The sequence below is a fragment of the Furipterus horrens genome, unplaced genomic scaffold (genome assembly GCF_987537825.1).
Source record: "Furipterus horrens unplaced genomic scaffold, mFurHor1.1.pri manual_scaffold_13, whole genome shotgun sequence".
Lineage (NCBI taxonomy): Eukaryota > Metazoa > Chordata > Mammalia > Chiroptera > Furipteridae > Furipterus > Furipterus horrens.
In genome coordinates this window covers 19,836,517-19,863,842 of record NW_028327183.1, presented here as the reverse complement: position 1 = coordinate 19,863,842, position 27,326 = coordinate 19,836,517, and the positions used below count along the sequence as shown (strand labels likewise).

General features: G+C 38.8%; 1 protein-coding gene and 2 pseudogenes across 1 annotated transcript in view; 2 read left to right on the top strand and 1 right to left on the bottom strand.

The window, feature by feature from the left end:
- The window catches only part of GLG1 (golgi glycoprotein 1), a 121,313-nt gene that overhangs the window by 23,788 nt on the left and 70,199 nt on the right, over nucleotides 1–27,326 (top strand). The window lies entirely within an intron of this gene.
- LOC149994219 (large ribosomal subunit protein eL36 pseudogene) lies at nucleotides 5,178–5,475 on the bottom strand (annotated as a pseudogene).
- LOC149994218 (polyadenylate-binding protein 4 pseudogene) lies at nucleotides 25,448–27,256 on the top strand (annotated as a pseudogene).

The following is a 27,326-nucleotide window of genomic DNA, read 5'->3' as shown; positions in this document are numbered from 1 at the left end:
AAGAATATTGTTTCAAAGGTCTTTTCTTAAACTCCGTTTTAAGGATGGCTCAAGATAATCTATGCAAGTAGTATTTGCGGGGAATGAAAACCAAACCAAAACAACAACAAAAAGAACAGTATCTTTAGACCTGGTGGGTGTGGGTGTGTCACAACAGAGTATAATAGGAGTATATCTTCAGGCATATGTATTTGGTCTCTTCCCCTTCTTCTTTTTTATTCAAGTAATACATATGTAGTATTAATACATAGTTTTAAAGGTCAGAGTGCTACCAGGTTTATAATGGACACGTTTAATCTCCTATTTTAGATCTGTCAACTTTCAGCTTATTTAGCTCTTTATTCTTGTATTTACCTAATTTTTAAATAAAGTGCTTATGCCATTCTCTTTTTTTAGTATTAGACATGTATTGATTTCTTACAAATGATTTAGTCCTCATAAAACACACTTAACAGTATTTACCTCTGAAATTGAATTTCATAGAAAAAGAAATCCTACAAAGCTAAAGTATAAAATAGAGTACACTGCACCACAAACAGTATTCACCCAAGTCACTAGCTTTAGAATATGGCATTAATTGGCTGAGTTCTACAGAAAGCTTTTACCTACTTTAATGAGATTGATTTTGGTCAATTTCCTTCTTGTCTCAGTCTCATTCATCGATCAGGATCATCAACATACTGATATAGTAAATAGTCTTTTTTAAAAAATCAAGCTCATTGCTACTGGGGTCTAATTAGTTTTTTTAAAGCAAATAAATCCCCCAAATTGTGTTGTGTTATTTCTTTTAGTTTTAACAGAGAACAAGGGCCAAATATAAATTATTGCTATAATATGGATGCAAACAGGCCCACACCAAGACACATAATTAAAATGCCAAAGGTTAAAGATAAGGAGAGAATCTTAAAAGCAGCAAGAGGAAAGCAGTTAGTTACCTTCCGGGGAATTCCTGTAAGACTGTCAGCTGACTTCTCAAAGGAAACTTTGCAGGCTAGACAAGATTAACAAGAAATATCCAAAGTCATGAAAAGCAGGGACCTACAACCAAGATTACTCTACCCAGCAAAGCTGTTGTTTAGAATCTAAGGGCAGATAAAGAGCTTCCCAGACAAGAAAGAACTAAAGGGGTGCATCATTGCCAAATCATTATTACATGAAATATTAAAGGGACTTATTTAAGAAAAAGTTGACTATGAACAGTAAATGACAGTAATACATACCTATCAACAATTGAATCTGAAAAACAAACTAAGCAAACATGAGACAAAATCATGGGTATGTAGAGCATTTTGATGGTTGTCAGATGGGAGGGGAGTTTGGGGGAATGAATGAAGAGGTGAAGGGATTAAGAAGTACAAATAGGTCGTTGCAGAATAGCCTTGGGAATATAAATTACCTCATAGGAAATGGAGTAGCCAAAGAACTTATGTGCATGACCAATGGACATGAACAAAGGTGTGGTGGAGGGGGGCTGGGTGGAGGGGGACAATGGGGGGAAAATTGGGACAACTATAATAGCATAATCAATAAAATATAGTTTTTAAAAAAGAAAGAAATTATGTAGTAATTGTTTTAGAATTTTAGTATCTCCCAAGGTGAGCCACTTTGTATTATAGCGACAATACTTTTTTTTAAGCTTACTCAATGGAGAATCATAGGTCAATAATTTCAAAAAAGGCAAGCCAAATAAAAGAAGGAAGGTGAATGTTAATGCCAACTTTATGTCTACAGGTATAAGTTTTATGTTTTAAATTTAAATCAGTGGTTTAAACGTAGTTGCACTGAAGTAGGATGGTTTTTTAAAAATATTAATACCCGATGTCTCAAGTAAATTAAATCAGAATGTCTTAGAGTGGTTGCTAGCATTAATTTTTTTTCATTAAAAAAAAAAAAATTATTGATTGATTTGAGAGAAAGAGAGACATTGATTTGTTATTCCACTTATTTATGCATTCAATCGATTGATTCTTGTATGGGCCCTGACCAGGGATGGAACCCACAACTTTGGCGTGTTGAGATAATCCTCCAATTAACTGAGCTACCCGGTCAGGGTGAATATTTTTATTCCTTTAAGGTACTGTTACACAGGGAACAACTTTTAACATAATTCATGTTGAGTTCAATTTTTCAGCTGTTTTAGACTTAAATAGGAATGCTGATTTCAAAACTGCAGTTAGTTTTCTTCTATCACGTCAAGTTTCTTCTGTACAGCTTATCTTAATGTGACCACTCTAGGCTGGATCAAGAGAAGCACTAGTGCTCTCCTATTGGCTGAGAGTCAACCTCCCTCGAGTGTGGAGGGGTAAGGGATGACCTTGGAGACCAGTGACAGGTTCATACTTGTCTAGGCTATTCAGTTACACATGAGGCAGTGTGGTGAGAGGTTGTGTGCTGCTCTATAGTGAATCGTATTCCGAAGTGTAGTCCGAGTTCTTGTCTGTATACGGGAGTTAACAGAATTTATTTTTTTATTTACATACATACTTATTTCCTTTCCCTCAGATCATGTCTGCCTCTGCTATTTCTCATCGAAAGTGCCTAAACAACCCCGATTCGTTTTGTTATATCTATGGCAGTTTCACCATTCACAAAGAACAAACATCACATTTGTCAGGCAAGCCTATTTTGCATATTTTAAAGTAAAACTTGGTGATCAAGATAAGTCTTGGGCCGCTCACAACGGGTGCAAGCAGTATGTCAAGGGTTTATGGATTGTGGATGAAGGGAACACATGGTAAATTGCCATTTGGTATACCTATGGTTTAGCGAAAGACCAGAGATCGTTCAAGTGACTGTTACTTTTGTATAGTGAAAACGTCAGGATAGAACAAGAAAAATAAATGTAAAATAGAGTATCGTAGTCTACCATCAGCTATATACCCAGTGCCTCATTCAGCTGAAATCCCAGTGAAGAACTAAGTGACAGCAATTATGCAGGTTTTGAAATTGAAGATGACTCGGTTTGTAAGGGATTTGGTCAGCATGAGTTAAATGATTTGGCACGAGATTTGGTACTATCCAAAAAGACTTCAGAACTCCTAGCATCAAGACTGCATGAGAAAAACTTGCTTGAAAAAGGAGCAAAGGTATCCTTTCGATCAAGAGAAAGTGCATTTCTGCAGTACTTTCGCAGTGACGGTGGCTTTGTGTATTGCCATAACATATGTGGTTTAATGGAGGAATTGGGAATTCCGATCTATAATGCAACTGAATGGCGACTGTTGATCGATAGCTCAAAGTGGAGCTTGAAGTGTGTCCTCCTCCACAATGGCAATTTATTTAGTGCAGTCCCAATTGGCCATTCAGTTTGTTTTTGTGAAGAATATGAAGACATAAAGAGAATCATTGACCTGTTGCAATATCACAAGCACAACTGGATCATCTGTGTTGACCTTTAAAACGGTCTGCTTCCTTCTTGGTCAGCAATGCGGATACACCAAGCATCCCTGTTTCCTGTGTATGTGGGACAGCAGAGCTTGTGAGAAGCATTGGGTGGCGTTGAATTGGCCTCCAAGATCTGACCTCAAACCTGGTGATCCAAACATTCTACATGAGCCACTTGTTGACGGAAAGAACATTATATTCTTACTTCTGCACATAAAACTGGGTCTCATGAAGCAATTTGTTAAAGCTTTGCCAACTGAAATAGACTATTTCAAGTATCTCATTTTGGCATTTCCTAGCCTGTCGTTTGAAAAGATAAAATACCTTAGTATGTATGTTTGGTAGCAGAACTTTACTACTTGTACACAATTTGACTTACAGTAACAATATATAGCCTTTATATGAATAAAATAACTCTAAACTATATCCAGGTAATTTTTTCTTTATTTTCCTTTGTATGTACATTTTGTATGATTTTTGGGACAAAGGGAGGGTATCCTGTATCTTAAAAGGTTGATGTGATAGAGAAAAACTGGGGTCATTTTTGGATTCAGATGCCAAAAGTTAGTCAAAAACAAGTGTCAGATGTAACTCAATGAAAATTGTGTTCCCCAGTGTTATTATTGTATTACAGAGCAGTGTTTTCATAGATTTACCCACATATTTAGCTCTTTTTTATTCTCTCATCTTGCATCTTTGATCTTCCATGTGGGATCTCTTGCCTTCAACTTGTATAGTGCAGTCTTTAGAATTTCTTTTAGCGAGGGTCTCCAGATGGCCAACTGTCAGGTTTTGTTTGTCTGGAAATGCCTTTATTCTATCCTATTCTTAAAAGATATTTTTTGATGTGTCTAGGTATCAGTGATCTATTTCTGGGTAACAAATCATCTCAAACTTAATGACATAAAACAAGTATTTGTCCATAAGCCTGTGGGTCAGCAATTTGAGCAAGGCTCAGTGGAATGGTTTGTCTCTGGTCTACATGGTGTCAGCTGGGCTCATTCATGTATGCATCTGTAGCCACTTGTCAGGTCCGGTGGGGTCTGGATAGTCCCAGATGGCCTCGCTTGTATTACTGGTGGTTTGCTAGAAGTGAGAGAGGAAACTGGACAATATATCTGTCATCATTCAGCTGACTAGCTTAAACTTCTTCACATAGTGGCTGGGTTCAAAAAGCAATATGCAAATGCCAAGCACAAATACTTCCCAAGTCTCTGCTATTATATTTGCTAATGTTTTACCGACCAAAACACTTAAGGTGGCCAACGCCACATTCCAGTCTGTGGAGGAATTAGCTTCATCTGTTGATGGGAGAAGTGACAATGTCACATTCAAAGAGATGTGCATATAAAATAGGGATTTATGGCCTTAAAAATCTATCACAGTATATATGAAAGTATCTATCACAGTATAGAATTTTAGGTTATAACTTTTTTCTTTCAGCACATTTTCTTCTTTCCACTATCTTCTGGCTTGTACTATTGCTCTTGAGTAGTCAGTTAATTCCTATTGCTTCTTTTCAGAATTTTTTTCTTTGTGTTCTCTCATTCACTATGATTTCTTTAAGTGTGAAATTTTATTTGTCTGGTTTGTGCTTTATTGAATTTCTTTTGATTTGCTCTCTTTCATCCTTTCTGGAAAATTCTCAGCCATTATCGGCGTCTGCCGCCGCTCTTTCTCTTCTTCTAGAACTTCAACTAAGTTAGATTTCTTGCTGTTTTTCCATGCCCTTTTTTTTTCTTTTCTTTTTTTGGTGAAGGTTCTATTATGCACAGAGTGGGCAGGATGGGGGTTCAGTTCTTGGCGACAGCTTTCCTCTTGGGAGCCAGGACATTACATAGCTCTTCTTGCTTCCTCTTGGCATGGATGTGTGTCCCCATTCATTTCTTGGTGAATTTGGCCAGCTTGTCCTTGGAGACCTTAAGCAGCTCCAAAGCACTGTGCCTGTTTGAGGCAAAGCTGCATAGCTCTCAGATTGTGTCCTGCGTAAACTTGGAGTGCTTGGTGAGGCATTCATGGTGGTTGGCTAAGCTTGCTCATGTTCTTGGTCACTCTGTGGCCCTTGCTGAGGGCCGTGGCCATGGGGTAGTGCAGAGCTGTGGCTGCTGCTCTTCAATGGCTGCTGCACTGAAAGGCTCCATATCTATTAACCTCTTCTAAATGCTACATTCTGGATAATTGCTTTTGGTTCACCTTCCAGTTTGCTCATTCTCTCTTCAGTTACACCCAGCTGCTTAACTTTTCTACTTTCTTTTTTAACCATATTAAGCATAATTCACAATTTTCTTACAACGAAGGTACAACTCACATGCAGTAAAATTTCTGCTTTTTTTGTTTTTGGCTTGGTGTACAATCTCTGCATTTTACACATGCATAGATTCATTTCTTTTACCTATATATCTATGCTTTCATCAATATCACACTTCTAATTACTGTTGCTTTTTATAGTAAGTCTTGAAATCAATATGAGTCTTCCAATTTTCTTTTTCAACACTTTTCTAGTTCTGATCTACTAGATCACTTTTTCTATTTTCCTATTTCCTGAAGAATTTTTTCAAGTTTGTCTTACTTTAACTTTTGTACTATAGAGTTCCATTGGATCCAGTTTTAGTTTTTTTGTTTTGTTTTTAATCTTTTTATTTTTTAATTTTTATTTTTATTTTGGTTTTTCAATTACAGTTGTCCCCTTTTCCCCTAATTTCTCTCCCCCACCCAACCCACCCCGTTTTTAATCTTTATTGCATTTTTTCCATTACCATTTATTCCCTTATACCCCTCACCCGCAGAAGTTCCCTTTTTGCCCAATTCCCCCCCTCCAGCCTATCTCCCCAGCTGTCATCCCGCTCGCCATCTCTGAGTCTGTCCCTATTTTCCTTCTTAGTTCAGTTTGTTCATTAGATTCCACATATGAGTGAAATCATATGGTATTTGTCTTTCTCTGACTGGCTCATTTCACTTACCATAGTGTTCTCCAGGTCCACCATGCTGTCGCAAAGGGTAAAATGTTCTTTTTTACAGCCGGATAGTATTCCATTGTGTAAAAGTCCCATAGTTGTTTTATCCACTCATCTACTGATGGACACTTTGGCTGCTTCCATATCTTGGCGATTATAAATAATGCTGCAATGAACTTAGGGGTGCTTATGCTCTTTTGAATTACTGTCTTGGTTTCTTTTGGATATATTCCCAGAAGTGGGATAGCTGGGTGGATCCATTTTTAATTTTTTGAGGTATTTCCATACTGCTTTCCACAGTGGCTGCACCAACAGTGCAAACGTGTTCCCTCCTCCACGTTCTTGCAAGTAGTTGTTTGTTGATTCATTGATGATGGCCATTCTGGCAGGTGTGAGATGGTATCTCGTGGTTTTAATTTGCATTTCTCTGATGATTAGTGATGCTGAGCATGTCTTTTGACCATTTGTATATCCTCTTTGGGTAAGTGTCTATTGAGGTCCTTTGCCTGTTTTTTAATTGGGTTGGTTTTTCGTTTTTTTGTTTTTGTTTTTGGTGTTGTTTTGTAAATTCTTTATACATTTTGGATATTAACCCCTTATCAGATGTGCCTGTGAATATGTTCTCCTATTCTGTGGATTGTCTTTTTATTTTGTTGGTGATTTCCTTTGTTGTGCAAAAACTTTTTAGTATGATATAGTCCCATTTGTTTATTTTTTCTTTTGTTTCCCTAGCCTGGGGACTACATGCAGTGTCCAAGATTTTGCTGCCTGTTTTCTTTCTTGAACAATAATTGTGAAGATTGATATCTCATGACCTTCGTTCGTTTTTAGAAATTTTTCAAAAAACAAAGAGAACTTTACTTTCTGTCTTGCATTGAACCCTTTTGTAATTCTAAGATGCCATCTTTGTAGTTCACTTTAAGCGTTCTTTGACACAGTTGAAAATTCAAAATATTTCATTTTCTGCCTGTAATGGCAAAATTAACAACATTGACAGAAGAAAATATATCACAGTTATATGTATTAGAAGATTATATGAAGAGACAAATACCAGCACTTGTGCTTTCCAGTATGGTATCTGCCAGCCACCTGTGGTTACTGAATACAGTATTCCTTCACTTATCGCGGGTATTACATTCTACAGCCCGCCGCGATAGATGAAAATCCGCAAAGTAGGAACCTTACATTTATTTTAGTATTTATATATATTTTAAGGCTTTATAAAACCTTCCCACACACTTATAAACGATTCCCAGTCCTTTATTAACCTTTCCCACTCCCTTATTAACCTTTTCCACACTTTTATAAACACTACTTATGTTCTTAAACATATTCTGCACTCTTAAACCTACATACTTTAACAAAATATGTATACAGTACTGCAAAATCCCACACTATGGGGAAAAATTCACGATATATAATTAAATTAATATTTTTAAAAATCCTGCGATACAGTGAGGCCGCGATAAGTGAACCGCGATATAGAGAGGGACTACTGTACTTAAAAACTACACTTGAGTTGTACTGTAACTATAAAGTATACATGGGTTTCAAAGACTTGGAAAGAGAAAAGAAATTGAAAATATCTCAATTTTTAATGTTGATTACATTGTGGATATTTTAGGTTAAATAAAATATATATTTTTTTTTTCAGATTTAATGTGTTTTATTGATTAAAATATTACATTTGTGCCCCTTTCCCTTCCCTCTGCTCCCCTCCACCCGGTGGCCCCCTCCCTCCAGTTGTCCCCCCCTTTTAGATTATGTCCATTAGTTGTGCTTACAGTTCCTCCCAACCTCTCTCCGTCTATTCCATTCCCTCCTACCATGATCCCCAATTCCTATATCATCTCCCTCCCTCTCCCCACTCCCCCTCCCTGTTGGCCTCCCCCCACTATGTTTCCCTTACCCACAGTTCCTTTTCCATTCTCGTTGCCTGTTTCGTTTGCCTTTGTTTCATCTCCCTAGCTTCTGTTTTTTAAACCAGTCCCTTTAACTTCTCATATAACAGTGGTTTGGATCTAATGAACTCTTTCAGTTTTATTTTGTCCTGGAAACACTTTCTCTGTCCTTCTATTCTGAATGACAATTTCGCTGGATAGAGTATTCGTGGTTGTAGGTTTTGGATTTTCATTACTTTGAATATTTCTTGCCAGTCCCTTCTTGTCTGTAGGGTTTCCCTTGAGAAGTCAGCTGATAGTCTAATTGGGACCCCTTTGTACATAATTCTTTTCTTCTCTCTTGCTGCTTTTAAGATTCTCTCTTTATCTTTAATTTTTGACATTTTGATTATAATGTGTCTTGGAGTGGTTCTCCCTGGGTCCAGTCTCTTGGGAACTCTCCTTGCCTCCTGGATCTGCAAGTCTATTCCCTTCCCCAAGTCTGGGAAGTTCTCCTTTATTATATTTTCACTCAATTTTTCAAGTTTTAGTTCATCTTCCTCATTCTCTGGCAAACCAATGATTCTTATGTTGGGCCTTTTATAGCTGTCCCAGAGGTTTCTGATCCTCTCATTGTTGCTTGCCATTTCCTCTCGCTGCATTGGTTGACTGCTTGTTCCTTCTCCATATTCCAGTTTGTTGAAATGGACTCTGGATTCCTCACCATCTGTCTCGTATGTGGTTTTGTTCCTTTCGTTATGAAAGTTTTTCGCTTCTTTCATATCTTTTTCCTGCTCTTTTGTGAATTCTGTAAGCCACCTGATAACAATGGCCCAGAACTGAGCCTCTGACAGGTTTCTTATCTGTTCATCTGTCAGGTTCTCTATCTGCTGCCTGGTGAGTTGTGTTACCGGGATCTCTATAGTTGCCTGCCTCATTTTGACAGATGCGTTTTGTTTTCCTGGGCCGGCTGTCGGGGGCAGGGGGCAGTGCCTGCGTACGCGTCACAAATCAGCGACCGCCGGCGCCTGCCTGTCCGCGACCTATTTCGCAGCTCTGTGGTGCTTTCTGTGGGGGCGGGGGTCCAAGATGGATTCACACAGTTATTCAGCTAGGAGACCGGGATCCGTCCTCCCGCCCCCCTGGGCCTCACTGTTCAAGGCGATGCTGCGGCTGCTCCCCAGCGCCCGGAGTCGCGCAAGCCAGGGGCTTGATTGGAGTCGCGCACGCCAGGGGCTTGATTACCTCCAGGATTTTTCGCCGCCCCGCCCCGCCGCTCCGCAAACAGCTTTGCCTTCTTTAACTCTTACCTGCCCAAATGGCACCGCTGGTTTATAACTTCATATGTTGGGCTTCCGTGTAGCTTTATTTTCTGGAATTTCTAGTTATCCTTTGTTTTAAAGTAGTTGTATTCCTCTCTAGTTGTAGAGGGAGACCTAGCGTGTCCGTCTAAGCCTCCATCTTGGCCGGAAGTCCCCAAATAAAATATATTAACATTAATTTCACATGCTTTTTAAAAAACTTTTGATGTAGCCACTAGGAAATGTAAAATTACACATGTTCTTTATATTATATTTTTGTTGGTCAGCACTGATCTATACTCAACGGTATAGAAGCAACATTTTAGACTGAGTCTTCAGATGACAGTATCCTAGGTAAAGTTTCTGAAACTCAAAATTCTGTGGGTGAACAGATTATTTCTAAGGATAAAAATGAAACATATTATTCTTATCTAATTAGTCATTCAGCAAGAAGGCCTTCATCATGCAATATTTTGTGACAAGTACCTAGAACATCTCCTGCTAGGAAAATATGTCAGTGTTTGTACATCTTTTATGATGTTTTTGTACCAAAATTTTCTAAACAAGTGGAAAAATACTAAAGTCAAATATGTATATGAAGGTGAACAGAAGGAAATGGTGATATAGAAATGAAAATAGTGTTTGGATTTATTCCAGTTGGCTTTTGTTAATATTTGCAATTATGGAGAAAGAAGAGGGGGTCCTGTTTTTAACAAAATTGAGCCATCAAAAAAATTTAAAACGATTGTATTTTGATGATTCAAATGCAAGAAGACCCAGTGTAATGATAAATTAGAATTTAGAGATGTGTTTGAAATCTGGAATCTGTTTACAAGGTGGATTATGTTTGTAGTTGACGGTTGATAAGCAGCTGGGTATGTATTGATTGGATTGGCCAAAAAGTTTGTTTGTTTTTGTCAGTAAGGTGGCTCCAGTCATGTTTAGTTGTCTTTAACTTCATTTGAAAGAGTTTTGTTAGATTGTATTGTGACAGCTGTCTTATTCATGTCCATTAAAAAAAAAACTTAACAAAATTGATGAATTCTTGTGGAGCCATTTTAATATTGAAGGTGGAAGAAAATAAGCAACATTTTCAGCACATTATGCTTTTTCAAGAACGGTAAAAACACTACTGAAACACAAAGAAAAGGTTGTGCAATGTATGGAGAAGGTGCTGTGACTGATAGAACATGTCAAAAGTGGTTTGCAAAGTTTTATGCTGGAGATTTTTCACTGGACGATTCTCCATGGTTGGGTAGACCAGTTGAAGTTATAGTGATTGAATTGAGACATCAGTTGAGAACAATCAATATTATATTATACGGGAGATAGCTGACACATTGAGAATATCCAAGTCAATAAAGTTATTGGTGAAAATGAAAAATGTGTCTTTTATGGGAAAAACTAAATGAACTTTTTGGTCAAACAAATATACCTTTGGATTTAAGAAAATATAAAAATTAATTGGGTTTATGTTAAGATGTATATTAAGATTTCTAATAAAGTTTTTTATTTTTTATTTTACTGTATATTATTCATTAAACATTTAATATAAAATGTTAATTATTATTCTCCTAGTATTCTAACAGTTAAGTATAGCAAATGTAGTCTATCATCTCTGTTTAATAATTCCAATAACTGAAGTCTTTTAAGATGTTTCTTTGTCTTTCTGCTGATTCTCACTTATGGTGTCTTGTTTTATAGTATGTTTAGGGTTATTTTTACGGTATGCTGTTTATTGTCTTTTGGGAAGTAATTTGTAGGAATGACTTGGGTCATAAGATGAAAGTGCTCTTTTTTTAGAAAGAATTTTTATTTGGTTTTGCTAAGCAGTTTGGGTCACTCCCAGTCCAGTATCCCCTCAAATCACTTATACTGTTGAGGTTTTCTGAAATGCCCACGACAGTGCAAATCTGTAGAAGGGCTGGTTTGTTTGTAGTTCACCATTGCCTCAAGGGTATGGTCTTTTGAGATTCCAGCTTAAAGCCAGGAACATTTGTTAGATTTTCTACCTTGAGCAATTCTTGGGCTTGGCTTCTGCCCATATGGCCCTTTAAAAAGGAGGATCTACCCTGTCCTGGTGGCTCAGTTGGTTAGGGCCTCGTTGTTATACCAAAAGGTTGAGGGTTTGATCCTGATCGGGCGCATACAGGAGGCAAACCATGGATGTTTCTCTCTCCCCTGCCCTCCCCCACCTTCCTCTCTCTCTAATCAATAAAGATATTCTTGGGTGAGGATTTAAAAAAAAAGAAGAGAATCTTTTTTAATGGATTTAGCAAGTGCCTTCAAGGGAAAAAGTGAGCTTTTGAGCTCTACTGTTTTCTCGGCACTCCTTTTTCTTCAAGTTTGACTTGGTAATGCCTACAGTATTGTTAGCTCTTCGTTATTTTTAAGAAGAGTTTTTATCTTGCAACATTTTTAGTTATTTATAGTTTGAGGGTTGTCCCAAATATTCTAACCCATCATTACCAGAAATGAATCACCACGTCAATTTTTTTAGGCTTCCCTATTAATTCATATGGACACCAGATTTAGGATACTATTGATTAAGCACTTTCCAAATGGAAGATACTATGTAGAGCTATAAAAATTAAATAGATGAAGAGTAACATTTTAGGAGGGAGGACCTAAGAGTCATTAAAGTCAATGGGTAATGTTCATTTCAATTTAAACACACACAAAACTTGCTTTTCTTAAGTTAATAAAAGGATGAATCAAAATATTTTGTGTTATCATTGGGGTTTTGAGTTGGCCAGATAGAATTGTGGCTCTTGTAAGGTTGAGTCCTTACCAATATTTCCTGTATTGGTAAGCACTCAATCTTACATACAGGTTTAGTATGAACAAAACTCATTACCAAAAGACTTGCTGATGGTTGCTATAGTGCCTGGATGACAGATCACCCACCCCATACTCATGAGTTTTAACATGCTTAGTGGAAGTTAAAACTCATATAAGGACTTCGGTCAAGATGGAGGCATAGGTAAACACATTTTGCCTCCTCGTACAACTACAGAAAAAATTACAACTGGACCACAAAACAAATATCACCTAGAACCATCAGAAAATTGAGCTGTATGGAGGTACGACAACCAAGATTTAAAGAAACCACATTCATCCAGATGGCTTGGTGGAGTGGAGGTGCAGAGACAGGCAGAGAGGTGTGGAGATGCAGTGTGTGCCGCAAAGAGGCAGTGGAATGGGTGGTCCCGCATTCTCGTGTGGTGGATAAAAATAGGGAGGGATAACTTGGGAGCAAAAGATCCCAGGCCAGGCCACACAGCCCAGGGTCCCAGCACCAGGGAGGTAAATCTCCATAACTTCTGATGTAAAAACCAGTGAGGGTTGGGGAGATGGAAGAAACTACCAAATTTTCAAGAGACTCCTCTTAAAGGGCATGCCTGGACTTAGGACCTACACAGACGCACCTGCTCTGGGATTCTGCACCAGGGCAACAGCTGAAAGGGCACCAGTTGCATATGGGGAGAAGGTGAAGTGACTGGAAACAGGGCAAGTGCTGAAAGACAGCTTCCTCCCCAACAAACCTCCAGAAGCCAGGCATTGTCCCCACTCTGAGCCCTCCCACCACACAGCCAAAAAGTGGTGAAATGAGTGGCCTTACCCTGGCAGTTATCTAAAGCTCTGCCCCCACACAATTTACAGGTGCCTTTTCTATAATAGGCCATGCTAAGACAGGGAGTCAAAGCAACTCTAATACACAGAAACAAATACAGGGACACTGCCAAATTGAGGAGACAAAGAAATATGACCCAAATGAAAGAAGAGAACAAAACTCCAAAAAAGAACTAAATGAAATGGAGATAACTAACCTATCAGATTCAGTTCAAAACATTCATTATCAGGATGCTCAAAGAACTCATTGAGTATGGTAACAGTATTAAAAATCCCAGGCAGAAATGAAGGCTGCATTAAGTGAAATAAAGAAAAATCTACAGGGAACCAACAGTGGCGGGGAGGAAGCCAGGATTCAAATCAACAATTTGGAACATAGGGAAGAAATAAGCTTTCAGTCAGAACAGCAAGAAAAAAAAATTAAAAACAAACAACAAAACGAATAGAAAAAGGAGCCTCTGGGACATGTCCAAATGTACCAACATCCAGATCTAGGGATGCCAGGAGAAGAGGAAGAGCAAGAAATTGAGAACTTATTTGAAAAAATAATGAAAGAAAACTTACCTAATTTGACAAAAGAAGTAGACATACAAGTCCAGGAAGCAGAGTCCCAGACAAATTGGACCCAAAGAGGACCACACCAAGACATCATAATTAAAATGCCAGAGGTTAAAGATAAAGAGAGAATCTTCTAAGCAGCAAGAGAAAAGCAGAGAGTTTCCTACAAAGGAGTTGCCATAAGACTGTCAGCTGATTTCTCAGAAGAAATTTGCAGGCAAGAAGTATTCAGAGTGATGAAAAGCAAGGACCTACAACCAAGATTACTCTATCCAGCAAAGCTATCATTTAGAATGGAAGGGGGGCAGGTAAGGTGCTTCCCAGACAAGGAAAAACTGAAGGAGTTCATCATCACCAAGCCATTATTAATACGAACTGTTAAAGGAACTTATTTATAAGAGAAAGAAGATCAAAACTATGAACATTAAAATGGCAACAAACTCACAACTATCAACAACTGAATCTAAAACACAAACTAAGCAAACAACCACAACAGGAACAGAAGCATAGATACGGAGATCATGTGGAGGGTTAGCTGGGAGGGGGAAGGAGGAGAATGGGGAAAAGGTGCAGGGATTAAGAAGCATAAACTGGTAGATACAAAATAGGGAGGTGTTAAGAATAATATAAGAAATAGAGAAGCCAAAGAACTTAATATGCACAACCCATGGACATGAACTAAGGGGTGTGGGGCATCGTTGGAGGGAATGGGGGTACAGGGTAGAGGGGGACAAAGGGAGAAAATTGGGGACAACTGGAATAGCATAATCAATAAAATACATTTTTTTAAAAACTTACATCAACCTCATTTTGAAGGAAGCTGAATCTAGTAATTTACTTCATTTAGGGTTCAGTTTTTTTTACAGTGAGCTATTTTTCTAAGCTATCATATATGTATATGGCAAAGCAGTTGTAATTTGACAGTCTCCAGTTTGAATCTACAGGTGAGATATAAATGGATATCCTCTTAATTGTTTTGTTTCCTAAATATTTTTTCTCCACTAAAAACAAACACATTTTTCTTACCCCGTTATTTTGTATTACATTCACACACTTATAGCTCAGGAAATAACCCTTTTTCTCAATACAGAAGTAACTGAACTTACTGTGTTCCTTCCACCAGAAAACAAGACCAGGAGATATTCATCCTCTGTGACTATTTTTTCCACAGAAATCCTGACCTAATTTTTGCTGAGTCATTGGTCAACCTGTATTCAGAAATGGGAGCACATTTAAATAATAATAATTATTATTTAATAATAACATTAATCTGTTGCCAATCCATATGTTTTGGAACATCTGATATTCCAAAGCAAAATACAAATATGGGTTTATATATTCCAAACCAAGGTTCTTAGTTAGCACAAATAAGTGAGAGAAATCCAGGGAATCATCATGGTTCTTGACATTGAAGGAGGAGCTAGCAGGAGACCTTTGTCGTCCTCTGCAGGCTGTGAAAATTTTGCTAGTGCTGCACTGCATTACGGAAACTGATTAACACATTTATTAACAGTTATCTTAGTGTTATGCCTGATAATTTTACCCAGAAATACAAAAATAGTTGCAAATAATTCTTTAAAGAATGGAATCACAGCCGTGGCTGGATTGAGCACCTGCCTGCGAACCTAAAGGTTGCCAGTTCATTTCTCAGTCAGGGCACGTGCATGGATTGTAGGCCAGGTCTCTGGTTGGGGGCATGCAAGGGGCAACTGACTGATGTGTCTCTCATGCATCACTGTTTCTCTCCCTCTCTTTCTTCCTCCCTTCCTCTCTAAAACTAAATAAAATCTATAAAAAAATAAAAAATAAATTACCGATGGAGTTGGCAATTTAAAGCACACTTGTACTAAGTTTAAACTTTTTTTGTTTTTTTCCTCTGTTGTGGATTTTTTCACTGCATGAATAATTGATCTGTTTTATGCTTTGTCAGTCTAGAACAAAGCCACTAAACAAAGACAAGATTATGATTTGTGGAGTTTGGTGACCTGATCCAATTTTCAAAGAAGGAAAAACTGCAATTTGTGAATATTTCTAAAACCATCGCAGTGGTCATTTGATCAGTTTGTGAGAATAGGCCATCTAGTTAGTATTTCCAAGCAAGCTGTAACTGATTTTTTTAGGTTTTTTTGATGGTTTTTTTCCATTTCACCACAAAAATTTTATAAAATAAACCAAAGAAAGTTACATCTTTTTATATTAGCATCTCATTTTTATTTGGTTATCTATCAGTAGGTCCACTGTTGAGCAAAGAGCTAGTTTAAGTCACAAACAATGAAGTCATTGAATTTGCAAGTTGAGGAAATGAACATTAATAAGATGCATCCATTAGAAGATAATTTTATTCATGCGCTTAACCAAAGTTCCTGTCCATAACTTAGTTCTTTTCTTGACTATTTATTTCATCATGGTTTAATTAATATGCTGAAAAAAGAGTAGGAATCTCATCCCATTTATTGAAGAAATTCTGTCTTAAATCGTTTTGGAACAAAGTGGGGTTGAAGTAATACAGAAAAATTGTGCAAAAATTTTTCCCCCCAAGACAGAGGTATTCAACAGCATTTCCCAGATATCTCCCTTAGATGACTATTTTGTATTGTACCTGGTTCCTAAAGACTTCTGTCAGAGATTGCCAATATGGTAAATCATGTTGCTATGGTTGAGAATATTGGATACATATACTTTAGTTGAGGATATTTAATAATCTATAATTAATCTAAATAGGTAATTTGTAGGATGAATGTGATAACCTAGATTGGTCATTTTTATCTTTGTATATGTGAGACATTAGCAGATGGCTACTTCTATAAGAGTGCTATTATAAAAAAGATTACATGGATGTGGGAGAGAGCAAAGCAGGGTGAACCCATTCCAGGGTGCCCTGCCTTTCACAAAATCCCAAGATTGCCACCAGCTTCCCAGCTGTTCAAGTTGGGGAAGCAAGTGTCCTTTCTCTTTCAGGGCTAAACAGAGTTCAGTCTCTCATTTAATTTATTTGTATTCTTAGTAATCCAATAAAAAGGTGAAATGAAAAGCAGCAACCCATTGTCTTTTCCTTTCCCTGGGTTATCTCAACCCTTATCCACCTCAAGGATTTTCTAAGAACAATTCAAATAAAGTCATGGACCCGACACTTAAAACAAGGAGGCTCAGAATTCCAAGAGAAAACTCACCCAAGTTCCCCCGATGCAGAGTGGGAAGTCAGTAGGGCACAGTGGGCCCTTGCTGGTAACCTAGCACTGGATCTGGTCCTCAGGGTGGTCCTGGGTGGGCTTCTTCAGAATCCTGCCATACAATCCAAGTAAATGCCGACTTAAGAGACATCCGAACTTGTAGAAAAACTTTATAAGAATGTATTGAGCCAAAACTAACAACAATCGTTGGGAAGCAAGATCTCAAATGCTCAAAGAATAACAGCTTGCAATTCCTTCTATGCAATTGGGATTCCAATGAGGGAATTTAACGAAGATTACATGAAGTTGGGAAAAGCAAGGTGTGTATTGGGTTACAGGAGTGTTAACAAGATTACGTGCTCTCTTGAGTGTGGTTGCCCCTTCAAGTGCTATTATTTTTGGCGTTCCAAAGGTGTGTTAACCTAGATGCACAATAACAACGGGCAGGGCTTGCTTAAAACCTTTCACTAAAGAAGAGCATGACTGCAATGTGATCTGCCCAGTTAGGAATTTATGATTTATTAAAGCTCCCTTTTTTATCCACAGATTGTTGAACACTGAGTTAGGTGAATCTCAGGGTTGATGTCACAAAGATGTTTTGTTTGAGGTAAATTATGCTCAGAAACTGAAATTGTCTTTGCCAATAATTTATTTAACACAGGTTCACTGTGGGAATTAAAATTTATGATCATTCACAAGCCGGAAGCATACAGGATAATGCCTCTTAATAAATTAATTAATAAAGCCAAATGATAGGTTGATACCACTGTTACAGACAAAGAGGAGATGAAAGAAATAAGCTTCAGATTTAACTGAGGTGTAACTTCCTATAGAGGGGTTCTTGGTAGAATCAATACTTCCTGCTAAAAGCTGGGTATTGGCTACTGGCTTAGGTCTCTTGCCTTCTCTGGAGCACATAGCTAGCAAGTGACAGCATCAGTGTTAGCAGTCAAGGTGAGATGCTCCAAAGGTTATTGCTGCAGGGACCTTTATATGACTTGCACCACTGCCTACAGGTAGTAACTGTCAGAGCAGCCTCGCTCTGAGAAATCACCATAGACCACTGTGGGAGCAGGCAGCAGGTTTATTAAGGGAAAAGGGGGAAGGGGTAAAGGGGAGAGGCAACTCCTGGACCAACTGGAAGGCCTGTAGGAACAAGGGAATGGGGACCCCCAGTTCTCCACAGAGGCCCGTAGGAGTCCCACCCGGACTTCTGCAGGCCCGCTTTTTAAAACTTGCCAACTGCACATTTCAGCGAAGGTGAGTTTGCTTATAAACATACTCAGTAGGTCATTTGCCGGGATAAGTCCATTAACATATCCTGTGTGAACAGGCTGAGTCCGTTAATATATCTTGTTGCAGTGCTGACCAAAGTCCAGGTGTGCATTCCAGCTGTCTCCATGTTCTGACAGCAACCTCGCCAAGGCAGGAACAGATGTCCCTTCTCTTCCCATAATCTATATTTAGCATATTTTTTTCTTATGCCAGAGGCCCAAGTACTCTTACCTCAGTGGTTCTTAAACTTGAGCATCCATCAACTCACTTGGAAGCCTTGTTAGAACACAGATTTCAGTAGGTTTAAGTGTGGGGGTCCACGCAGTTGCAAGTGCTGATATTATTGCACTTTGAGAACCACAGGGGCTTGTGTGAATGTTTTTACATATTTGCGTTGGCCAGCCCAAAACCTGAAGCCCTTTTGAGTTTACAGTTCGACTTACTCTAGATAATTTATGTTTATTGTTATGCACAGTATTGGGTGGGCAGAAAAATGGAGTTCTCACTTGTGACTTTAGATTTAACCTAATCCTTAAAATTTTCTTGCTTTATATGAAGCAGTTCATAGAATGCATTTTGCCAGCTCAGGGCAAACTAAAACCATTTTTTTTTTTTTTAATATCTTATTTTTAGTGAGAGGGGAAGGAAAGGAGAATGAGAGGGAGAGAAACATCAATATGTTGGACTGAACCTGCAACCCAGTCTCATGCCCTGACCAGAAATCGAACCAGCGGCCTTTTGCTTTGCGGAATGACACCCGGCAAACTGAGCCACATTTGTCAGGGCTAAAACCTATTTTTAATACCTGATTCAGGTTAAGAGGAACAGGCTGGGGGGAAAGGCTAGCATTCAGACAAGAATAGAACCTCAAAATTTGCTTTTTTGAAACAGTTTCAGTATATCATTTGAAATTATTGTTTTTAGAATCCTGGACCTAGCTACTCAAAGCTAGGGTTGAGTTTATAGGGCTAAAAGGTTTGTTAGGTTCAACATGAATATTTCCAAGGGTGCTCTAACTTCAGACATTATATCAATTGATTAGAGTAGTTGGAGGTGTGTTACTGTGCAGAAACTTGGAGAACTGGCTCGAGAGAAATACAGAATTCATCACATTGATAACTTTTTCATCTCACATCTACTGCTCTTGTTTGATTTTATCAAGAAATAGTATTCCAAAAGCTGTTTTTAGACACTATCTTTATAGTATAACTATAAAGAGGTTTTATTTAAATCCTTAAAGATTTTTTTCAGAGAATTGCTGCTAAGCTTATTCCCCATTTCTTAACTTTTCTGCGTCTTTGTCTTATCTCAAAGACTGAGCACTGTTACACAATTGAGCCTTGAATTATAAAAGTACAGTCTTCTTGAAATTTCAAAATTAAAAATTAAAAACCTTTTCTAATTCAGAAAATTTACATGTTTTAAATTTGGGATTGATGACATTTCATGGCCCAAAATAGCACATTTGAGTTTTGGCACATTCTGTCCTGCTCATACCATTGAAAACAGCACCATATGGTATGACTGTTGTTACACTAGGAAACCCACACCCTTTGGAGACATTGCGTGGCGTAAAGCAGAGCCACTGCTTCCCATGTGCTTAACCTTTGAAGTCACAATATTGACCAAGATACATTAAGATTTTAGGACATCACAGTGTACTTATCAGTTGAGTCTTACAGCTTTTTCCTACCAGCTTTAACATTTAGCCACATTGTGAAAACACATACTCAGAACTTCATGGAATCTCTTACCTAACTTCAGAAAGAAGCTTTTGAATGATTATTGTAAGAAAATAAAGTATGTACCTTTGAAAATGTACTCATTAAGTACTTTAGTATCCCTTAACTGCTAGCACCCCTCTACCACTGCACCCTTTATTTTTTTTAGCTGCTGTCTTTTTTTTTAAGAAAGCACTATTTTTTTAAATAATTTTAATTATTTGTTTGTTTGTTTGTTTTAAGAGAGAGGGGAAAGGAGAAAGAGAGGGAGAGAAACATCACTGTGTGGTTGCCTCTCACACTCCCCCAACTGGGGACCTGATGTGCAACCTAGTCATGTGCCCTGACTGGGAATTGAACCAGCACTTAGGTCTGCAGGCCGACGCTCAATCCACTGAGCCACAGCAGCCAGGGCTTTTTTTTTTTTTTTAATTTATTGTTTTTAGAGAGATGGGGAGAGGAACATAAATTTTTGTTGTTTCACTTATTTATGCATTCATTGGTTAATTCTTATAAGTGCCCTGACCAGAGATCAAACCTTGGCATATCAGGACGATTCTCTAACTGAGCTACACAACCAAGGCTGCCCTCTCTTGATAATAATCTTGTCCTCTCCTACTTACTCCAGTCCCTTAACCAAACATTCTGAGGGAAAAGAGATTACAAATATTGATCTAGGTGTTGGTATAAGTAATGGAAGATTGGCTGAAATTTGCGATGGAAAGAGTTTAGAACATGACAAGTAGAAGGGGCTAATTGCTGTCCTCTCACTTCTATGCATTTTGTCCTTTGTTAGAATAGATGTGTTATGTTTTCCAAATAACTGCTCTCTGCTTGTTCTTTGTTTTATGCTAGAGTAGTCATTTAGTTCATTGTGACCTTCATCGAAATGTTTCTCAACCTTATAAAATTACTATGAAGACTTTCCAATATAAATTTAGCTCATTCTCCTGACAATAAAGGCACACAGGTAGGTTCTGTTTATCAGATACATTATGTTTATTAGCTTTTTTGCAGGAGGATGAAACTTTCCTCTACCATTCTGGATTCTTTCAGCCAGTCTGATAATCAAATAAACATGAACATATTAACAGGAGAAAAGTGACCAAATTTAATTACATATGTACATATAAGAGTTAGAGACTAAACAGAAAATGAGGTATATATGACATCCTGAGCTTAGGATGAGGTAAGGCACCTTGGGGCTTCAGAGGGGGAAGAAGGTCATTCACAGGATAAGAGATGTTCAGTAATTAGGGGTTTATCCTGCCCTATTGATAGATCATAAAAAAGTTATTTATAATGATAACTCTTATTGTGGGCAAGGCCCCTAATTTAAAATCTTTTCTCTTAAAATTTTAAAAAATCTTCACATAAGAATATGCTTATTGATTTTAGGGGCGGGGTGGAGAGGGGCAGAGAGAGAGAGAGAGAGGGAGAGACATCAATGTGAGAGAAACATTGACAGCACTCCAACCACAACCTAGGTATGTGCCCTGACTGGGAATCAAACAAAACCTTTTGGTGCACCCGAAGACACTCCAACCAACTGACCCATGTGGTCAGGGCCCTAATTTAAATTCTTAAGAGATAAAAATTTCTAGTCTCGATTGCCTTCAGATCAGCATAATTCACATGTCAAAGAGGCACATCTTGGGGAGGACTGTTCTGTACCACTTCACTTTTTAAAAATTATTTATTTATTTATTTTTAGAGAGAGGGGAAGGGAGGGAGAAAGAGAGGGAGAGAAACATCAATGTGTGGTTGTCTCTTGCTCGTTGCCAACTGGGGACCTAGCCCACAACCCAGGCATGTGCCCTGAATGGGAATCGAACCAGCAACCCCTTGGTTCACAGGCCAGCGTTTAATCCACTGAGCCACACCAGCCAGGGCTGAACCCCTTCACTTTTAGTAACTGTATTCAGTTATTCTTGAAACAAATATTATTGAGCACCTACTATGTACCAGTTGTATAGAAGAGCTAAAATTCCACCCTCCAAGAACATGTAAACAGGTTATAAATATAGTATAATGCTTTACTAGAGAATATAGAGTATATTATAGTTGTATCTTGAGGCAGCTCATGAAATTACACGTCCTAAAGACTCAAAGGAAGATATTAAATTTCAGCATTACCGAAAAGTGCTTATAAATGTTATTGCCTGGCATTTCAAAAAATGTTTAAAGCTCAGAGAGAAATTATAAGGCTGGGTCAAGCTAAGTGACTCATAACTAAAAAATTAAATATGTCTTTAAATATTTGATGTTATTTCTAAAATTTGAGCATCTAATAGTAACGTGGATTGTTTTTAAGGTTAAAATTCATATGTTGCCCTGGCCGAGTGGCTCAGTTGGTTGGAGCGTCATCCAGTAGCACAAAAGGTTGCAGGTTTGCTACCTGGTCAGGGTAAATACCGAGGTTGCAGGTTTAATTGCCAATCGGGCTGCATACAGGAGGCAACCAATCAATGTTTCTCTCCCTCTCTAACATCAATAAAACATATCCTTGGGCGAGGATATAAAATGAATAAATAAATGTATATTTAGATATTTTAGAATAAGAATCTATAAGTACTTTACCTTTTGAGATGCTAATAGGAACATGGTTTAAATCAGTGTTTTTCAGCAGAAATGCTTTAGGCCTTATGAAAGAACCATTCCTTATTGTGCAGTACTGTCCTGTGCATTAAAGGACATTTATATATATATTTTTTATGTTCACATAAAAAGTTGAATGCCTCCTTACCACTGTTTGGCCCAGTAACATCGAGGCAGCTTTTATTAAGTGTAAGTCAACATCAGGATGTATTCCTGATTTACTGTTTTTAAAGCAGTAAATTATAGGTCAGACATTGCCTTCTAAATGCCAGTGTTGCTTCCTAAGTCAGTGTGATGAACAAAAGTGTCTTTACATTTTCAAATGCACCTGATTGGGAATTGACCATCTACTTAATACAAAATAGATACCTTTGCTCTCTGTACATGTACGTGCACCAAATATTACTTTCTTTTTCTTTGTTTAAAAACTAATCTTTATATATGTAGAGAGAGATACCAATTTGCTGTTCCACGCATCTATGCATTCATGGTTGATTTCTTTATGTGTCCTGATCCACAACCTTGGCATATTGGAACAGTGGTCTAACAAACTGAGCTACCCGTCTGCGACACCAAATTTTACTTTCTGAACTTTGAGGGTTGCCCTGAACTTTAATAAATAAAACTCACTTTCTCTTTCTCTCTCTTTTAAAAAATAGAATAAATGTTTACATATCTATGGGAGGGGTTTCTAGCTTGCTTGGTGCAGGCACCTATAATATTGATCATTATAAATCCCACCAAACATTTTCTCACCCTAGAGACAGTACCCACATCACAGTGTGAAAGTTGCATTACTCCACACAATCTTTTCTTTCTAACAGCTTTATTGAAGTATATTTTGCATATTATAGAATTCACCCACTTCAAGTCTACGATAGTTTTACTGAATAGTGCAACAATCACCATAAATCAGTTTTAGAACAGTTTTATCCCTCCAGAAAGATCCCTCATGCCCATTTATAGTTACTTCCCATCCATTTCCACACCTAGACTCCAGTAATCTACTTCCTGTCTCTACATTTGTATTTTGGGGTATTTTATATAAGTGGAATTATCAATATGTGTCTACTCCCTTCTTAAAACATTTCACTGTAGCTTCCCTATCAAATTGTTCTTTCAGGTACCTCCTCTCTCAGGTGCTTAAATCTCATGTATCTATTCTCCTTCAGCCTAGGTAATTTAATTCCCACCTAAATATGATGATTCCCATATTTCTATCACCAGCCTAAACCTCTTTTCTGAGCCCTAGACACATGTTGCCAACTGTATTTGGGGGGGATGTCCACAGGCACCTCAATCTCAACATCACTGAACTGAATGTAGTGCCCGCTACTCCAGGCCCACTAGGTTGGGATTTCACTTCTCAGTGAAGGTGCCACCATCTCCTTTGTTCCCCAGTCTAAACAAGGCAGCTGTCTCCTTCATTCTTCCTTCCTCCTCTTGCACATCTAATAAGTTACCAACTTTGAAATCATCTCCGAAATACCACATACTCTAAATACAGAAATCCTGAATTTAAATGGTATACATACACTATGGAGCTTGAGTCAAGAATCTGTAGAGCTAAATCAAGACAGAACCTGAACAGCAAGTGTAGTAAATTCTCATTCTACCAGCAGTTTTGGGTTTTGAGATTCACAAGAATAAACTCAGCACAGTTTTAGTAATATCTTTGACAAGTTTCAGAATTCTTTTTATCAGTCTTAATTTTATTATAATTTATTTTACATTTTTTAAGTTTTATTTTTTTATTAAAGCTACACATAGCTGAAAGAATCAGTGGATCCTGTAAAATTAAAGACACATAGCAATCCATATTTTCCCTATAATTATTTTTTAATTAAGGCTAAAACAATTCTGGCTTTTACCCCACCCCCACTCCCTGCCCCCTGCCACTGCCACTGCCACCAATAAGAAAAGTTTTCCACTTTCTATAGAAAGGAAGCATAATTTATAGTGTCAACACTTCTCACAAAACAAAATTGCCATTCACATAAGTTCAGTGTTTATTTGTAGAGTTTAACACAGGTTAGAGGCAGTTTCCTGTTTAGGAAGCAAATACCATTATTTGTATCTTCCCTTTAAGAGTAAAGTCCCTTTTATTCATTTAGCAGCAAATTTTAGTTGAATAGAGAATATTTTAAGTTTTATGCAAAATCTTTGTTGACTCAGACTTACAGAATACTTGGATCATGAAGACTGGGTGGAACTGCTGAATAGAGTGCAACAGGGGATAGAATTAGAAATGAATTATTAGACTCGGTAGAAGCTAGCAAGAATGTCTTTCTAAACTACTGTTGAGAAACTAAAGAAAGCGGTTTCTCTTGGCTTTCCAACTGTTTCATTTTCCCTTTTGAATTATTTTTCCATTTTCCCTTTTGAATTATTTTTCCATTTGTTATCTTAGGGACATAATCACTTTTTGCTGTTTTGTTTTCTTTTTCTCTCTCTCTTTTCAGTCCCTCTCCCTTTTCAACATTTCCTCCTTCCCATAGGCCGAAGAAAATGCAGGTCTTTCCTGTGCCTTATACTCATCTGCAGTCGTTGCCAGGCACCTCACCACCACTGCCCAGGACACCTGTCTTCTAACTTTCCTAAATAGGTACTTTTAAGAAAGAAATGAAGCAGAATTTACCAAGATTTCCCTTGAAATTGATTTGTGAAGTAGAAAGTTACCTTATACATATGTTGTAACCAGCTTACATCTAATTTTTAGAAATTCTTTAAAGGGTGTATTTGAGGGAGAAGTTAAAAGAGCCAAGTGGGGCCCAGGTTGCAAGGTGCCTTCTGACCAGCAGCCAGCCTCAGGAGAGGACAGCTGTGAAGGCAGCGGTGACTCACCTGCCGCCTCTCTCCTCCCAGCATCGCCGCAGCGCCCTGCTCTTTCGGGCCTAGTAGCCTGAAGAAAACAATTTTTAAAAAACCTTAAAATGCATTAGAAAGAAAAAGCGAATCCTCTTCAGAGAACCCATGGGGAAGTCACTTTTGCACGCGGCTGGCCATCCTGGCCCCGCGCGGCAGCACGTGGTCTGGGTCCGTTGGTCCAGTGCTGAGCCGCGCCCTCCGCGCGCCTCCTCCACGGCTGCACAGCACTCGGCGTGGCAGCTCGCCCCTCTTCACGCCCTTGTCCCTCCAGCTTACCCAGTCGGCCCTGACACAGATTTTATTTCCCTCTTCCCTTGGCTGCTGTAACCTTAACCGGCTGCGAACTGTGTCCCGGAGGCCGTGTGGGCACCATGTAGTTGCCTCTTGAAGATTTCTTTTGTATTTGGAGGGGAGTCCCAATTATAATTGGGGGGTCCGTGTTGCTTTTGAGAGCCTTTTGTCTGCAGTCTTGCAGTCTTGAGCAAGCCATCCTGAAACTCCTCTGCCGCTCCTCTCTCTGTGAGCCCGCTCCAACTTCTCTCAGTTCCCCCTGCCACCTGTGCCCCTTTTGTCCCGTGCGGTCCCTTACAAGAAGTCCTCCTGGTGGGATCAGGTGGTGGGGATTGACGAGGTGAATGCTGCAGCCAGCAGCTACCCCATGGCCTCTGGGGGCGTGGGTGACCTGCACTCATCACGCAATATGAAGACTTCAGTCCTGCAGAGCCTGTGCTGTCCCTCCAGGTCTGCCGAGATAGGATCACCCACAGCTCCCTGGATTCAAGCCTAGGTCACATCCAGCAGCCAGCTGGCGCTGAGCAGGCCTTGGATGCCATGAACTTTGATGAGATTAAGGGAAAGCAAATCCCCATCATGTGGTCTCAAAGGGATCTCTCTTTGAGAAAATCTGATAATGGGAAACGTCTTCATCAAGAACCTGGATAAACTATAGAAAACAAGGCATTTTAAGTTCCTTTTTCTGCTTTTGGAAACATTCTGTCCTGTAAGGGTGTGTAATGAGAACGGATGTAAGAGTTGTGCCTTTAGCCACTTCGAGACCGAAGAGACTGCCCACAAGGCCAGGCAGAAGATGAATGTTGCTCCTCGATGACTGTAACATTTTTGTGGGCATATTCAAGTCTTAAAAGATCAGGAAGCCAAGCTAGGAGCCAAAGCCAAGGAGTTCACCAAAGGTATACATCAAAAACTGGGAAAGAGGTGGATGATGAGAGTCTGAAAGAGCTGTTCAGCCAGTTTGGTAAGACCCTGAGTGCCAAAGTGATGACAGATCCCTGTGGGAAATCCAAAGACTTTGGCTTTGTGAGTTACTAAAAACATGAGGATTCTAATAAGGTCATGGAAAAGATGAATGGAAAAAAAATCAGTGAGAAAGTCATTTTTGTAGGCCATGCACAGAAAAAAGAGCAGCAGACCAAGTTAAAATGGAAATTTGAACAGCTGAAATGAGAGAATTAGTTGGTGTCAGGGAGTGAATCTCTACATTAAGAACTTGGATGACACCATTCATAATGAGAATTTAAGGAAAGAGTTTTCTCCTTTCGGATTCATCACCAGTGCTAACGTCATGTTGGAGGATGGGAGAAGCAAAGGGTTTGGCTTTGCTTCTCATCTTCTGAAGAGGCAGTCCCTGAGATGATTGGATGCATTGTGGTGTCCAAGCCAATGTATAGCCCAGTCCCAAAGGAAGGAGGAGGGAAAGGTTCTGCATACCTGACCAACCAGTATATGCAGCGGGTGGCTGGAATGAGAGCAGTCCCTGCCGGTGCCATCTTAAATCAGTTCCAGCCTGCAGCTGGTGGCTGCTTTGTGCCAGCAGTTCCACAGGCTTAGGGAAGATCTCTGTATTACACACCTAACAAGTTAGCACAGATGAGGACTAATCCAAGCTGGCAGTAAGGTTGGAGACCTCAAAGCTTCCAAGAAATGCCAAGTGCTACACACCAGCCTGAGCCTTGTCCAACTCTTT